The 14,977-nt window shown below is 47.4% G+C and overlaps 1 long non-coding RNA gene and 1 pseudogene across 2 annotated transcripts in view; one reads left to right on the top strand and one right to left on the bottom strand.

Annotated features, from left to right (window-relative positions):
* LOC138167629 (uncharacterized) overlaps positions 1-332 on the bottom strand; it is a 2,701-nt gene extending 2,369 nt beyond the window's left edge. For both annotated transcript variants that reach the window (XR_011169936.1, XR_011169937.1), the window contains exon 1: positions 186-332. This is a non-coding gene — a long non-coding RNA (uncharacterized lncRNA). The remainder of the gene's footprint in view (positions 1-185) is intronic.
* Positions 333-8,089: 7,757 nt separating this feature from the next.
* Positions 8,090-14,977, top strand: part of LOC138167632 (zinc finger protein 583-like) — a 9,777-nt pseudogene continuing 2,889 nt past the window's right edge.

Below are 14,977 nucleotides of genomic sequence, written 5' to 3'. Positions count from 1 at the left end.
AGCCCAGCACCCACGCGGGGCCTCCCACGGCGGACACGCCCTGGGCCTCGGAGCCGCCCGTCCCTGCCCCGAGCTCTCCCTTTCCCACGGCGCCCGGCCCGGCCACGCGCGGGGGCAGGAGACGGCCAGCCACCCCAGGGGGCCCGCGGTCGGGGAGCCTGAGGACAGCAGCCCCCAAAACTGACCTCCACGCGCAGTGCTGGGCCGGAGAAAGCCGAGAGCGACGCCAGGCGGCGGGGGAAGCACGCGGCGCCGGCCCGGGTCCGGGGGTATCAGGCAGCGGCGCACGCTCCCACAGGTGGAAGAGCCTGGGCTGGAGCCCCGGAAGGGGAGGGCCCACGGGCCGCAGCGGCGCTCCTGATTGGCTCCGGACGCTCCCGCGTCCTCCAATGGGAGCGCTGGCTCTGGGGCAGCGGGACCGCCCCAGGGAGCCAGGCTCCAGCACACCAGAGCAGCCGAGCAGCGACCGGGAAGCAAAGGCTGAGGCCGAACGGAAGTGACGTACAAGAATGGCTGCCCCCCCCCCCCTCATCCCCGCCCCTCACTCTGGTGGGCGGGGCCAGGTCTGGAACGGAAGTCGTGGGCTCCCAGCTCCCCTGGCTCTGCGTCCAGTGTCTGGAGCTGTCCGCGATCACGTAGGAGCCGTGGTTTGTGCTGCTGAACTTTGTAAAGCTCACCCCACGGGGGATGGTGCACCAGGCGGCAGGCCCGGACTTCTTCCCCTGGCCCTGCAGGGCCAGATCCCAAGTAGCAAAACTGGCCCTGGACTTCATCAGACTTAGCAAGGGAGAAGGAAACTGGCCTTTATTAAGCGCTTACTGTGTGCCAGACTTGGGACACAAATCTAGTGCCTGCCCCCGCAGAGAGGGGGAGGGCCAGAAAGTCAGTGAAAGGGTTGGGTGGGCCCAGAACAAGATGCCCCGACCCAGGTTCTTCCTTTCACAAGATGGAGGGTCCAGGGAGAACTGACCAATGAGACGAGGCGGTCAGCCAAGGATCCAGGATCCGCAACCTCTGAGCTGGTCCTGGCCCCTCCTAAGTGGGGAGTGGGTGGGCAGTGAGCTCAGGTCCTGAGCCAGCTCTGCTTACATCCCCATGCAGATGACTCTCAGATAGCACTTACCTGCCCTGTCTCTGCTGACCACGCAGCCACTTCTCCGACTGGATGTCCAGAAGAGACCATACAACACCGTGTCTGAAACAGAGCCACCCGGCTAGCTAAAACACAGGGCTCCAGATCACTGCTAATCAGAGAGATGCATATCAAAGCAATCCTCAGATTCCACCCCGAACTCATCAGAGACAAAAAAGGGAAATGATCGATGTCAGAAGGGCTGTAGCCCAACAGGCCTGTTGGTGCACTGCCTGTGGACACGTGAATGGGTGTAACCATAAAGATTATGTGACCCTTGACCCAGCAATCCCACGGCTAGGCCTTTATCCAAAAGAGACCAAAGGAAGAAGAAAGGGTCCTATATGGACAAGTATATTTATAGCAGCTCTTTTTGCAGTAGGAAGAACTGAAAATGAAAGGCTTACTCCTCAGCTGAGGAGTGGCTGAAGGGATGGTTTATAAATGTTGATGGAGTACTACCATGCTGTAAAAGACAGAAGAACAGATGATTTCAAGGAGACGTGGAAAGGCTTAGAACAAAAAGAAAATGCTACTGACATCAATATTGTAAAAGCAATTTGGAAGACTTTTCTAAAGTCTGAAGAAGGAGCAGAACTAGCAGACCAGTTTATACAAATAACTCTGCAAAAGTCAGCTTTGAAAGCTGTGAGAATTGTGATCAATACAGGGATCATCCACGACTGCAGAAGGCAATGATGCAATGTTCTATCCACTGTATGACACAGGTAATGGAGTTAGAGTGTAGAATAAGGCACGAATTATTGAGGTACATGAGGGAAGTGACTTGCCCAGGGTCACACAGCTAGTAAGTGTCTGACCATAGGCCCAGTGCTCTATCCATGCCCCTCCTGGCTGCCTCTCAAACAGCATCTTGGCTCTGCCCTCAATGACTTTAAAAAAAAAAGAAAGGAGCTTGGCTTGTGTAGGCTAGAGCCTTAGGAAATAAGCACTGAGCCCACATAGTAGGGCACCCCAACTTATATTTCTCTTTACACAAAATTGCAAAGACAAATTTAGTCTTGATGTGAGGAAAAACATTGTACATAAAGGAAATATCTAAAAGTTTAATGGACTACTATGGGTGGTACTGAGTTCTTCCCATGTCTATTTCCTCAAGCTTAGGGTGATTTCAATGACTTTCTCAGAACTGTCATCCAGTGGATTCTTTTTTAGGTCAACATTGTATTAGAATGTCCATAACCTGTTTTCCAACTCAGATTCTCTAGCCATAATTCATATGAAAGAAAAGCCTTGGGATGGCAAAACCCTGACAATGTAGTAGTGGTGCTGATGGTGGAGGTGATGGAGGTGGAGGTGGTGGTAACTGACATTTATCTAGCACTATAAAGTTTGCAAAGCTCTTTTGCAAAACATATTTGATCCTCACAACAACCCTAGGAGGCAGATGTTCTGTTATATCCATTTTATAGACATGGAAACAAAGGCAGAAAAACGTTAGTGACTTGTGCAGAGCCTCACTGCTCTCTTCTCTGAGACAAGCTTTGAACTCAGGCCATTCTGACTTTCTGTCCAGTACTCTCTCCTCTGTGTCACCTCAAGCTAAGTGAAGAACATATTGCCTCTACAATAAAACACAAGCTTGTCTGGCTGTGGTAGTCTTTCCCTTCCTGGCTCTACCCCATCTTTTCCCCTCACTCTACATTCCAGTCAAACTTGCTTCACCTTGTTGTTTCCATGTATGGCAAACATCCTGCCCTCTCCCTCCATCCCTCTATACATACCCAGAATGCTTTTATGCCTTGCTCTTGCCTCAGGACATTCCTAACTTCCTTCAAATCTCATCTCAAGGGTCACTTCCCACAGATGATCTTTCCTGATGCCTCAGTTGTTAGTGCTGCCCCATGTAATTTTATGTGTCTGTGTATATATTTTCAATTAACTTGTTTGTGGAAATGTTAGCTCCTCCATTAGTATGTAAGCTCTCTGAGATAAAGTGTTATTTCTTTTTTTGTCTGTAAGCCTAATTCTTAGTAAAGATTTAGTGTATTGTATTGAATAAATGCTTCTTTTTATTGACTGAATGCCATTTTTGCTGCCTACAGCCCAAAAGCATGCTAACAGTTGGTTTGGTTTGGTTTTTTTAATTCTCTCATTGTACCTGTCTTTATACTTCTCTCCCAAAATGGAAATCTCTCCCAGATTTCTTTTCTTTCCTGGCCAAGTTGATGAGTGTGAGGTAGTACATTGGTGTCATTTCAATGTGAATTTCTTTAATCAGCCACACACAAAGATGGTCATATTTTTTATCTTGCTATTACCCATATATTCACCCCTTTTTTAATCTTGATATTACCCATATATTCACCCCTTTTTTAATCTTGATATTACCCATATATTCACCCCTTTTTATCTTGCTATTAGCCATATATTCACCTCTTTTTTATCTTGCTATTACCCATGTATTCACCCCCTTTTTATCTTGCTATTACCCATTTATTCACCACTTCAGTATTCAAGAACTCCCAAATGCCCTTATCTGATCACATTCTATTGGCTTTCCACCTCTGTGTCTTCCTTACCACACCTGGTTCTTCATCCACACTGCTACCTCCACTCCCTCAAGCCCTCAGATCTCTCCCAAGTCATCACCCTGGGACTAGCTATATTCTCCTTCTGTCCACATCTTGAGCCTTTGATGAACCAGTTCAACTCTACACTGTTTTCTTCTCTTGAGTGCCATGTCTTCTTATCACTCACACCACACACCTGAACAAAGGAAGAGAACTTCATACCATCCTCCTGACCTTGGTCCACTACAGACTGCTGTTTCACAAGCTCCTCTGGCCCTCTCTGCTGCCGGGCATCCCTTTTACACCTCCCTAATGAACTTGCCATCCTCACCAAGTGGTTTTTCCAAACATTTCCATCTCTTCTCAAACTTCCCCAGGTTCCTCATCCTCTCACCCTCTCAGCTGAGAACATTGGCTCATATGAGGCTGTAATAGTAATGTAATTTAAAGATCCCCCTGTATTGGCTTGGTTTTTGGTTTGATTGTGTTAAAACCCAGAGCTTGTGAATCCCAATTGTGGGATGGACTTGTTGACGTGAAAAGAGAGTGCTGAACTAGGAGGAGCTGGTGCCATAGATTTGGAGAGACACAAGAGAGAGACAGGAGAATTTTTTGGAAGCAGCACCTTGGAGGCAGAGATAGACTGAGAGGATTGCTGAGGGCCACTTTGAATTGCCCTGGACTTTTGAGAGCTGCCACCCAGAGCTGCCAAGGACTGAGGAGACATGGCTGTTTTGCTGGTACTTTGTCTGTCTGTTTTGATGTTGTTTTGCCAGATTTGTCCACTGGTGAAAGACAGTCATGTTGTTGCAGAAGTTCTGGAACCTGGCTGTTGCTTAAGAGCTCCTGAGACTGTTCTGCAGACAGAGAGTGAATTCTGTCCACTGAAGGACAGTCCTGTTGTTGCAGAATTCTTGGAACCTTGCTGTTGGTTCAGAAGCCCTGAAGAAGGATTTTCTTGTTGTATGTTTACAGAAATCCTGGAAGAGGGTTTTGCTAATGTTTTCAGGGGTCCTAGGACTGTTCTGCAGACAGAGGATGAATTAACGAAGAGACTGGCAATGTATCTTGTGATCTTGCTAAGCTATGTCTCCCCAGGAACAAAGATTGCTGAGAACTTGCCTTGTGTCAAGATGAAGAAAAGACCTCTCTTTGGGTAGTAAATGCTGTGCTTAAGCTTGTTGTAACTCTGGGGTAGATTCAATTGTGATCCAAGGGTGGGGAACTTTTGACCTTTTTGTGCTCTGTGATTAAAAAAATGAATGTACTTTAGTTATGATTGGAAACTAATCTCCATTTGAGAACAGCGGCTTTGTGATGGACTAAATAAATATACAGCCTAGGGGTGGAGTAGTATTTAGAAGAGGGACTTTGTGACTGATTAAATGAATGTAATGTCCTGGGGTGGGGTAGTACTTGATTAAATCACACTTGGTAAATGCTGCATTTTGAATTATGCTATATGTTGATTCTCTCTGTTCTTACTTTGTCACTGAATAAAATGGAGAGCAGCTATGCTGGTATTTTGAACCTTGGGAAGTTGCCTTTGCTTGGCATTGCAGAGGCCATTCCCTTCTCCACTCCTCTTGATCTTATGTCACTCAGATGCCTTCTGACACTGTTTGCTCCTCCTTTCCCTCCCTTCTTGCCAAGGTCAATGTGAGCCTCTACAAGTGAGCCCATTCCGTTGCTTATCTTCTCTCTCTTCTAGTCTACTGGCTGCTTTTCTGTTGTCTCCCTCTTCTTCAGAAATATTTGCTTGATTCATCCTTCCCCAGAAACTGTCATCCCATATCTCTCTGGCCTTTTATGGCTAAACTTCTTCTTCTTCTTTTTTGCCTTTTGGCAGGCAATTGGGGCAACTTGCCCAAGGTTACATGGCTAGTTTTTTTGTGTTGAGTGTCTGAGGCCGGATCTGAACTCAGGTCCTCCTGGCTCTGGGGCCGGTGCTTTCCCACTGCACCACCTAGCCACCCTGTATGCCTAAACTTCTTGAGAAGCTCATCTGCAGTAGGCACATCCATTGCCTTACCTCTCACTCTACTTAGAGCTCCAATCTCATCATTCAACTGAAACTGTTCTCTTTAAGGTTCCAATAATCTCTTAGTGGCCAAGTCCATTGGCTTTTTCTCAATCCTCTTCTTGATCTCTCTGCAGCTTTTGACATGGTTGATCAGCCTCCTTGACACTTCTGACTCTTGAAGTTTATTATACCATTCTCCCCAGGTTCTCTTATCTGCCTAACCATTCCTTCTCAGGCTCCTTTACTGGATCTTTATCCAAGTCATGCCTGTTGCTTGTGGCTGCCCTCTTCTCTTCATCTCTCCCTCTACATTATTTCACTTGTTGACCACATGCATTCGATGAACTCAATTGTCATCTCCATGTTAAGGATTTTCACATGTACTCCTCCAGTCCTAACCACTCTGCTGACCTCCAGTCTCACATCTCCAACTCTGAACACTAATGAACATTTTGAACTGGGTGTTCTGTAGACATCTTAAATTCCATACATCCCATAGTGAACTCATTATCTTTCCTCACACATCTTCCCTCCTTCCTAACTTCCCTACTACTATTTGGGTCACAGCAATCCTTAAGGCCTGTTGATTTTACCTCTGTAACGTCTTTCACATAGGCCCCCTTTCTTCTGCTGATACTGGCAACAGCCTAGTGGAAACCCTCATTTCCTCCTTCTGGACTGTTGGGTGCTGTGCCTGGTAACACCTGCTAACTGGGGGTTGGTCCTAGGGCTGTGTCCTAAACCTTCTTCTCCCTTCATTAGCTCCTTGGGACCAGGGATTTTTCCTTTGCCTTTTTTTGAGTTCTGAGAGTTTGGCACTTTGGGGGAATTCCCCAACCTAGAGCTGGGCTTCTTAAACTTTTCTCCACTCAGGACCACTTTTTGAGCTTTGGCAGTGTTTGTTAACATTGCATGGCCGGAGGACACATACAGTGCAAAGTGTGCATGCTTTTTGTACAGAACTGACGGGGTACCTGGGGTCTAGGTCAGTTTGTGGAACCAATTTGTAAGACCAGTCTGTGCAGTTGTAACTGCAATTTGTATTGTAAAATTGTAATCTGTGAAATCCCTTTCCCAACCTCAAACTCTGTCCCTTCCCCCTATCTGCACTCTGCCTAGGCAACACCTTGTGACTTCTTTGTTCTTACTTAATCTCTCCATGTCTCCTCTGGTCTGGCCCAAATCTCATCTAAACTGTCTATGCACTGTAGTCACAAGTTCCTCTCAGTCAGCCCTAACCTTTATCTATGCATTGAGGCCCCTCCCGTCTGGTCCGCCCTGACAATGGCAGCCCTACCCTTTCAAAGTAAAAGCCTGTACCCCTCTCACTTGCAGGTCCCCTAAGGACTCTGGCCCGCTTCTATAGAAGCGTAACAATCAACTTCGACAACTCTCACTCCAACTAAGGAGAGACCTTGAATTCTTTCCAGACGCGAAGGTTTTCTGGTCTTAGATACGATCAGAGTTCCTGCTGAACCTATTGGGAGCTATCCCTCATCAATCCAGGGGATTCCAAAATTCTCCTGGAGAGTAATTCTTCCCACCTTGGTGAATCAAGAAATGCAAAATTGGCTTTGGCAGATGGGCAATTGGCCGGCAACTCCAAGGAACCAAGGGAGATACGCCCATGTATGGAGTTTTCCACAACTTTGGGACAACTTTAGCAGTGGCCAGGGAGGCTGGTAGGTGATTAGTAAAGGCTCGAAGTCTAACGGGGGAGAGAGATAGGAAAGTGAACAGAGGGCAGGCCATCGGGAGGTTGGGAGATCAACCAGGTCTTGGGGGGCTCCGGAGTCGCAGACAGCTGTGTGCAGCGGTCACTGTCCGGGGACATCCCGGTGGGGCAGAGCTCTCCAGCACAGTGGGGGTCCCGCTGTCTGCACGGCCCCCAGCGCCTTCTTTCTCTCTGCGGTCCCTTTGGGAAGAGGCCTCCAGCTGTCGGCCCAAGCCCTCCACGTGACCGCACCGGACTCTACGCGGCGCCTAATAAATGCTGGTTGGCTGGGTCATGACAAGCCATGCGTCTGACCAGGGGGTCGCGGCCCGAGTGGGGAGGGCTGCTCGGCTCCCTCACACAGGGACTGCTCTAAGGGCTTTACTAACCGCTGGGGGCGGACCCCATGTGTCAGACGAGGAAACTGAGGCAGACACCAGGTTAAGGGAGTGCCTCTGCTGCCTTTAAACTCAGGCCCTCCAGCCTCTACAGCAGACCCGGGGCCACCGGGCCAGCTGGCTGACTGGAGTAAGGCCGGCTTGGGCCACACAGGCAGGACTAGGCGGAGAAGCCCAGAATCAGTGCGCAAGCGCACCCACCTCTCCCACCTTCCGAACTACGTTTCCCAGAAGGCCTAGTCAGCGCATGACGTAACTTCCGCTTTCCAGACCCCCCCCCCCCCCCCCCCCCCCCCCCCGTTTTGTCCCGACGGTCATTTCAGTCCAGCCGGGGGTCCCTGAGGGGGATCTAGGCGCTGGAGGTGAGGCAGGGCCACTTGCCCCATGGGTGGGAAGGGGAAGCGGCCCCACAGATCGCCCGCCCCAGGTGCCCGCCAGAGCTGCGGCCCCCGGGGCGCGGCACTGTTTCAGGCTTCGCGGAGAGGGCAGAAGGGGCGCTCCACGCGCGCCCTCCCCACCTCGCCCCAGGGCCTCTTTTCCCCGCCCCCTCCGCGAGACGAGGCGCCTATTGGGCAGCTGCGGAGGCCCCGTGGTGGTCTTCCGGCCACACCCCTTCTTCTCCCTGGGAGGTGGCCGCCTCCCCCCATTGCCCCTCCATTGTCCCCCAGCCCGTCCAGGCCTTGTCTCTGCCTCGATATCCCCTGGGGGCCTGCACGTCCAGGAGGGGCTGCTGCCTCAGTTTACCCCCCTGGGAAGCGGGGCCAGGGCTGCCTTGGGGTCAGCATGAAGCCCCGGCAGGAGGCCTCAGGATCTCCGCCCCTCCTTCGTTCCCGCAGCCGCGCCTTTGGCCCTGCCGGTCCGCCCCCCAGGGGCACGGCCCCCTTTCTCCCAGCCTCGCTCACGGCTCCCTTCTCTTCCCCAGGAGAGGACCCTGCCCAGGCCTAAGGGCAGAAGAGCCGAGCGGCCGCCATGGCCCCCCAGGTGAGCGGGACCCTCCCTCCCCAGCAGACAGGGCCACTGACCCCGGCTGTGTGCCAGGCCTTGTGCCCCGGGCTGGGGACGGCAGTGAGACGGGGCTCTGGCTGTGGCTCGGGGCGCAGCCCCTTGGGACGGCCGGCTCGCCCCCCGCCTGACCCGCGGGCGTGATTCTGGAGGGGCTCCCTCCCCTCCCCCAGCTCCGGGCACCTCCATGTGCTCTGCTTTTTAACCTGTTTTCAGAAAACACTGAGCTCAGTAAGTTAGGGGGCGGAATGAGCTCCCGGCAGGAGACTCCGCTCTCCATCGGGGCCCGGGAAGCCCATTGAATGAATGATGGACTGTTTCAGGAGTCAGTGACCTTCGAGGACGTGGCCGTGGACTTCACCCGGGAGGAGTGGGGCTGCCTGGGCCCGGCGCAGAAGCAGCTGTACCGGGAGGTGATGCTGGAGAACTACAGGAACCTGGTCAGCCTGGGTGAGGAGGCTCCCCGGAGCTGCGTCCTCCCGTCAGAGGGTCACTGTTTTCTCCCGTAGTGTGTGCTGGGGACGCGTCTGCCCTTTAGCTGTGAGGCTTTGGCTTTAAAAAGACTGAAAGGGCTAAAGAAGGCTTCTGTGACCGAGAGACAGGATGCCCAGCACGGGCTGCTGTCCCCAGGAGGGTTCTGGGTTTGTAAAGCTAGAAACTGACCAGAGGCTCTCCCGAAACCCCCAGTGCGGGCCTTTAAAGACAGGAGAGTTCCACAGGATCTTAGCAAGAAGGGGGTCCTATGAACCGGTTTTCTTGCTGAGCCCAAATCTGCACTGTGCCCCATTCCCTGTATTTCCTAGGAACACCCACCAGAACAAGATGTCTCTTGTGCTGCCCTCTGGACCCTCCTTGAATTCCCTGGAAGAGAGGGGAGCTAGGATTGGATTCTGAGCACTCTCTCTTGTCTCTCTCTCCCTCCCTACCCCTTTGTCACTGTCTTCCACCCTCCCTCCATCTGTCCCACTTTGCTTTTTGCATTGATCAGGCTGTGTGGTTGCCAGGCCAGATGTGATCTCTCAGTTGGTGCAAGGGGAGGCACCTGAGATACCTGAGCTTCAATTTCCAAGAAGCAGACGTCCAGGTAAGTGAGTAAAAACCTGCTGATTGGATTGTATTATGCAGAAGCTCAGAGTCATTCCTGGTGGGGAAGCTATTTTCCAGTTCTCTGCACCTGTGAAGAACCGCTGAGGTTGCCTGTCATGAGCCCTTACATGGCACTGCATCTTCACCTCAGCCCCTCAAGCAGCCATCTTTTCTTGTCCCTCCAGTCTCAGAGGAGGTTCATTCAGGGATAGTTCTTTGCTTTCTTCGATTCTTTAGTCATCACTTTATCATGGTATTCTTGAATGTCAGAGCAGAAAAGTACCTGATCCTCCCCCCCCCCCACCCCAGGGTGGGGACACACTGCCCAGGCTCTCTACTGGAAGATCTTCAGTAATGGCAAACACTCTCTATCAGCCAAGTCTAAAATGACAAGGGCATTTTCTGTTTTTCTCTTGAGTGAGAGACTAGACCCAAACCACCTAGCTGGACACTTTTATATTTGAACCATCCCGATGAAGATTCATAACATATTGTTCCTTTTATCTGTAAGTTTGGTGAAGCCTAGTTGATGCCATATTAGAAAAACATTAGAGCAATGTGTAGAAACATTGGAGAAAAATCAAAATCTCCAAAAGGAACCCTTCCACCAAAGTGAGCACCCATGCATATGCTGCAGATGGCAGAAGCTTTGGTGTACTGCCAGAAAACAGATAGATGAGCTTCATGGGGCCATGTACATATAGGTGAATTCTAATCCACCATGTGATCCCAGACAAGACTTGTGTGTCCTTCATGGACTCCTAGTCTCCAATTCTAAGGTACATTCCTGTAGTTATTTGTATGGAAGAATCTCCATAAATGGGATTCACACAAAAAGGGCTTCCAGCTCCTTTCCAATGCAAGAAAATAACATAAAAATAATAACTGAGTGATGTGGAAGTCAATCAAAGGTGAGAAATCCCTTTGTTTTCTTCTGATGTGAAGTGGAAGATGCTGGCCAGAAATTTCAAAAAACATCATTAAACTGGGAATTTCTTCTCTGAAGGAGTATGTGTTGAGTTTTTGACATCAGACTCAAGACTTTGGAAGGAAGCCTTATGAGAATAAAGTGGTTGAGTCTAGCTTTTTCTCCTGAGAAATCATTGGACTCAACATCAGTTTGTATTAGAGAAATTTCAAGTATGTAATGATTGTCGAAAACTTTTAATACAGGACTCCAAGTGTTTTAAACACTGCCTGCCTTGCTGCTCTTCAGATCAATCCTCTTTCTCTCTTTTAAATATTAAATTGAAAGAAATAATAAGAAATGTGCCCTGTTTGCCTTTGCGTTCCCTTCTGATATCTTTGTTTCCTAGTTTTAGTATTCTATTGCTTATTTTTTGGCCATGTATAGTCATTGTATGGTTTCTGATCTTGTATTTCTCATGATGCCATCCTTCTTCCTATACTTCTTCTTTTATTCCATTTAATTTAGTAGGAAAACACAATAATGAAGGTCAGACAGTATTTTCATATGCCAGACTTTGTCCAGCTGTAACCCAGACATTGCACCATAGACTTATTTTCAGCTTTCTGTCAATACAAACAATAGTTTTGAAGTTCACTATATTTTTATGAAGTGGTCTTCATTTACTTTCAGTGCTCTCCTTAGGGTACACCCCTAAGAGTGATGTCACTAGGTCAAAGGCTTTATGAACTCTTTTTTTTTCTTTTCTTTTTTTCTTTTTGGAGGGCAGTTGGGAGTAAGTGACTTGCCCAAGGTCACACAGCTAGTTTTTGTGATAAGTGTCTGAGGTCAGATTTGAACTCAGGTCCTCCTGACTCCAGGACTGGTGCTCTATTCACTGCGCCACCTAGCTGCCCCTTTATGAACTCTTTTAGACCTGCTACTGTGTATTCACATTATATTCCCTAAGAGCTGGCATCCACAGCACTCTAGAAGAATAATGGGGTGACTTCCAAGTCTGGAGATTTGGAAGTTACATGAACCAATTTTTAAACCCATTATCTGCTCAGTGACCTTTCGCCCACCATCTTTCAGGTGTGTCTTATACTCACTTATGGTCCATGCCAGACTGCCCACTCTTCCTGGAAGAGAGCAGGGCTAGGATTCACTCCTGAGGCATCAGCGGATTCATAATGGATACATTCTTACCAGTTGGTGCCAGAGGAAGAGCTACAGGGGAGACAGGTGCCCCAGAGTGATTGCCATGTCCCCGTTTTCTTTATTAGCTCAGAAGACAAAGCTGGTTCCTACAGTCCTCAAGCTGCTTTCTGAAACATGGTAAAGAATTAGACCTATGTCTAATTAGTCCTGTAGTCTGATACTGAAGTAGAGTTTCATGGGCTAGTGATGTGTTCAGCTCTGGTCTTTTCATCAGAAATGACTGAACATCCTCTATTTCATTGAATATCCATTTTTTCTCCCTGAAGGACAATACTCAGTTTTGCTGGGTAGATGATCCTTTAAGGTCAAAGCTGTTAAATCTTTTGTTATCACTCCATAATATTGAATTGTTTCTTTCTGGCTGCTTTCAATATTCTCCCCTATCTGACTATAGTATTCTTGGGAGTTTTCATTTTGGGATATCTTTCAGGAAATGATTGGTGGATCCCTTCAATTTCTATCTTACACTATGGTTCTAGAATATCAGGGCAATTTTCCTTGATAATTTCTTGAAAGATGATGTCTGGGCTCTTTTTCTGATCATGGCTTTCAGGTAGTCCAGTAATTTTAAAATTCTCTCACCTGAATCTGTTTTCTAGGTCTAGAAAACTTTTCTAGATTTTTCTAACTAGATATTTCCCATTGTCTCCTATTTTTTTCATTCTTTTGGTTTTGCTTTATTGTTTCTTGATGTCTCATAGAATCATTAGCTTCCACTTGCTAAAGTCTAATTTTTTAGGAATTATATCTTTTTCCATTTAGCTAATTCTGGTTTCCAAGACATCCTTCTCCTCACTGGCTTTTTGTACCTTTTTTTACCATTTTACCTAGTCTGTTTTTAAAGGTATTTTTTTTTTCAGTAGTTTTTTTGTGCCTCCTTTACCAACGTGTTGACTCTTTTTTTTATTATTTTCTTGCATCACTCTCATTTCTCTTCCCAATGTTTCTTCTACCTCTCTTACTTGATTTTCATAATCCTTTTTGAGGCTTCCATGGCCAAAGACCAATGCGTATTTTTCTTGAAGGCTTCATATGTTGGAGTTTTGACTTTGCTATCTTCATTTGAGTGTGTGTTTTGAGCTTTCTTGCCAACATAGTAACATTCTGTGATGAGAAATTTTCTGTTGTTTGTTTATTTTTCAGTCTATTTTTTTTACTTTTAACTCTCTGCTAAAGTGGTGCTGTGCTTCCAGGGTGGACAGAGCACACTGTCCCAAGCTTTAGGGGTTTTGTGCAGCTGTTTTCAGAGATCCTTCTGGGGGCCTTCCAAGGCGGTATAATCTAGAGAGGAAGTGTATTTGCTCCTCTCCTGACCTGTGCGCTGGTCTGTGAGTGACCACAAGCACTCTTTTCTACCCTGGAAGGGTCATAAGGGTGCTGCCCTTCTGCAGCCACATGCTCTGGTGTGCTAGCCCTCCTCCCTGCCCTGGGACTGCCTCCCAAGAGGGAGACCCAGATCTGAGTGTGGGCAAAACAACTGAGTCCTGACCCCCGTGCCAGCAGAGACTCTTGTGATCTCCTTCTGACCAGTTGTTTGGCCCTGTTTGTGGGCGGAGGGCTCTGGAAGCAGCACTGCCGCTGCTGATTCTGTAGCTCTGTAGGCCTACTCCTGGTTTCCTGGAGTCCGATCTATGCTCCACGGTCATCCCAGCATGATAGACCTTTCCCGCCAACCTTCTAAGTTGGCTCGAGCGGGAGAATTGTTTCAAGCCACCCTTTTCTTGGTCCTGCTGCTCCCAAATTTGTCTTAGGGCCTTACTGAAAGGTCCTAAGAGGGGCTGTGGAGAGAGCTCAGGCGAATCCCTGCCTCTTCACATCTTTGCTCCGCCTGAACAGGCATCTCTTGATAGAAAGAAGACAACAGAACCCATTAGTAATCTAATGAAAAAATTTAATTTATCAGGGAACTCCAAATTAAAACAAAATCATTTGAAATGTTGGAAATCTAGGATGCATTTACACTCTTGGTACAGCTGGCACTTGATGGAGTGTTTTTGAAAACAAAATAAAAGAACTTTAAAATCCTTCCTTTTCTTTTACCCTGTAATTACATTATTAGGACTCTACCCTAAACATGAAAGTCATAAGACATTGCTACAGAAATTTTCCTGGTTACTTTGTTCTCCTATTCTGGTGACAGTGGGGATTATCTGGATAATTTGTGGCATCTGGCCATAAGGAGTGATAGTTAGGAATACAGAAAAAAAGATGTAACTTCTAAGAATTGATGCTGAGTAAATATAATCATTGACTACAGCTTTGTTACTTAAGAAAATTAGGGAAACAAGAAAAAATTTTAAAAAGAAGATTCATCTAGGAGAAAGATTATTTGTTGTCTTTATTTCTTTCAGATTCAGACACTAGGCTTCAAATCAAAGAGTCAATGCCAGAGTTTGGCCTTACTATGGAAGAATCATCTAAAAAAAGGCTCTTAAGGGATTCTCCTTGGATCTTGATGTTGAGGGGAGGCTGGGATTGTTATTCAAGGTTAAATGAGGAGCAGAGCAAGGAGGATCAACATTTAAGACAAATGAAAACCACTAAAAGGAAATCTTCCAATGAAGTGAGTGTCCATGAATACAAAAATGACAAAAGCTCTATTCTACAACTACAGAAGCAATTTTTTATAGGAAAGAATCTTCTTCATAAATACAATAGACAGAGAAAGAACTTCAGAAAATATTCAGATGTAAAACAATATAGAACTTGTTTAAAGAAAATATTTTCTAATGACAATAAATGTCAGAAATCCTTTAGCTATAATTTTGACTGTATTGAAAACCATAAAGTACATACTGGAAAGAAATTTTCTACTTATAATGAATGTGGGAAGACTTTCCTTGAAGATACTGATTTTACTCTGTACCAAAGAATTCACAGAGAAGAAAAGATCTATGAATGCACTGAATGCAGAAAGGCCTTCCAAAAGAATTCATATCTTAGGAAACATCAGAAAATTC

The sequence above is a fragment of the Petaurus breviceps genome, unplaced genomic scaffold (genome assembly GCF_028583685.1).
Source record: "Petaurus breviceps papuanus isolate PSGF00001 unplaced genomic scaffold, PetGlider_PUasm1.0 243, whole genome shotgun sequence".
Classification (NCBI taxonomy): Eukaryota; Metazoa; Chordata; class Mammalia; order Diprotodontia; family Petauridae; genus Petaurus; species Petaurus breviceps.
This window is presented reverse-complemented; position numbering and strand designations above follow the sequence as displayed.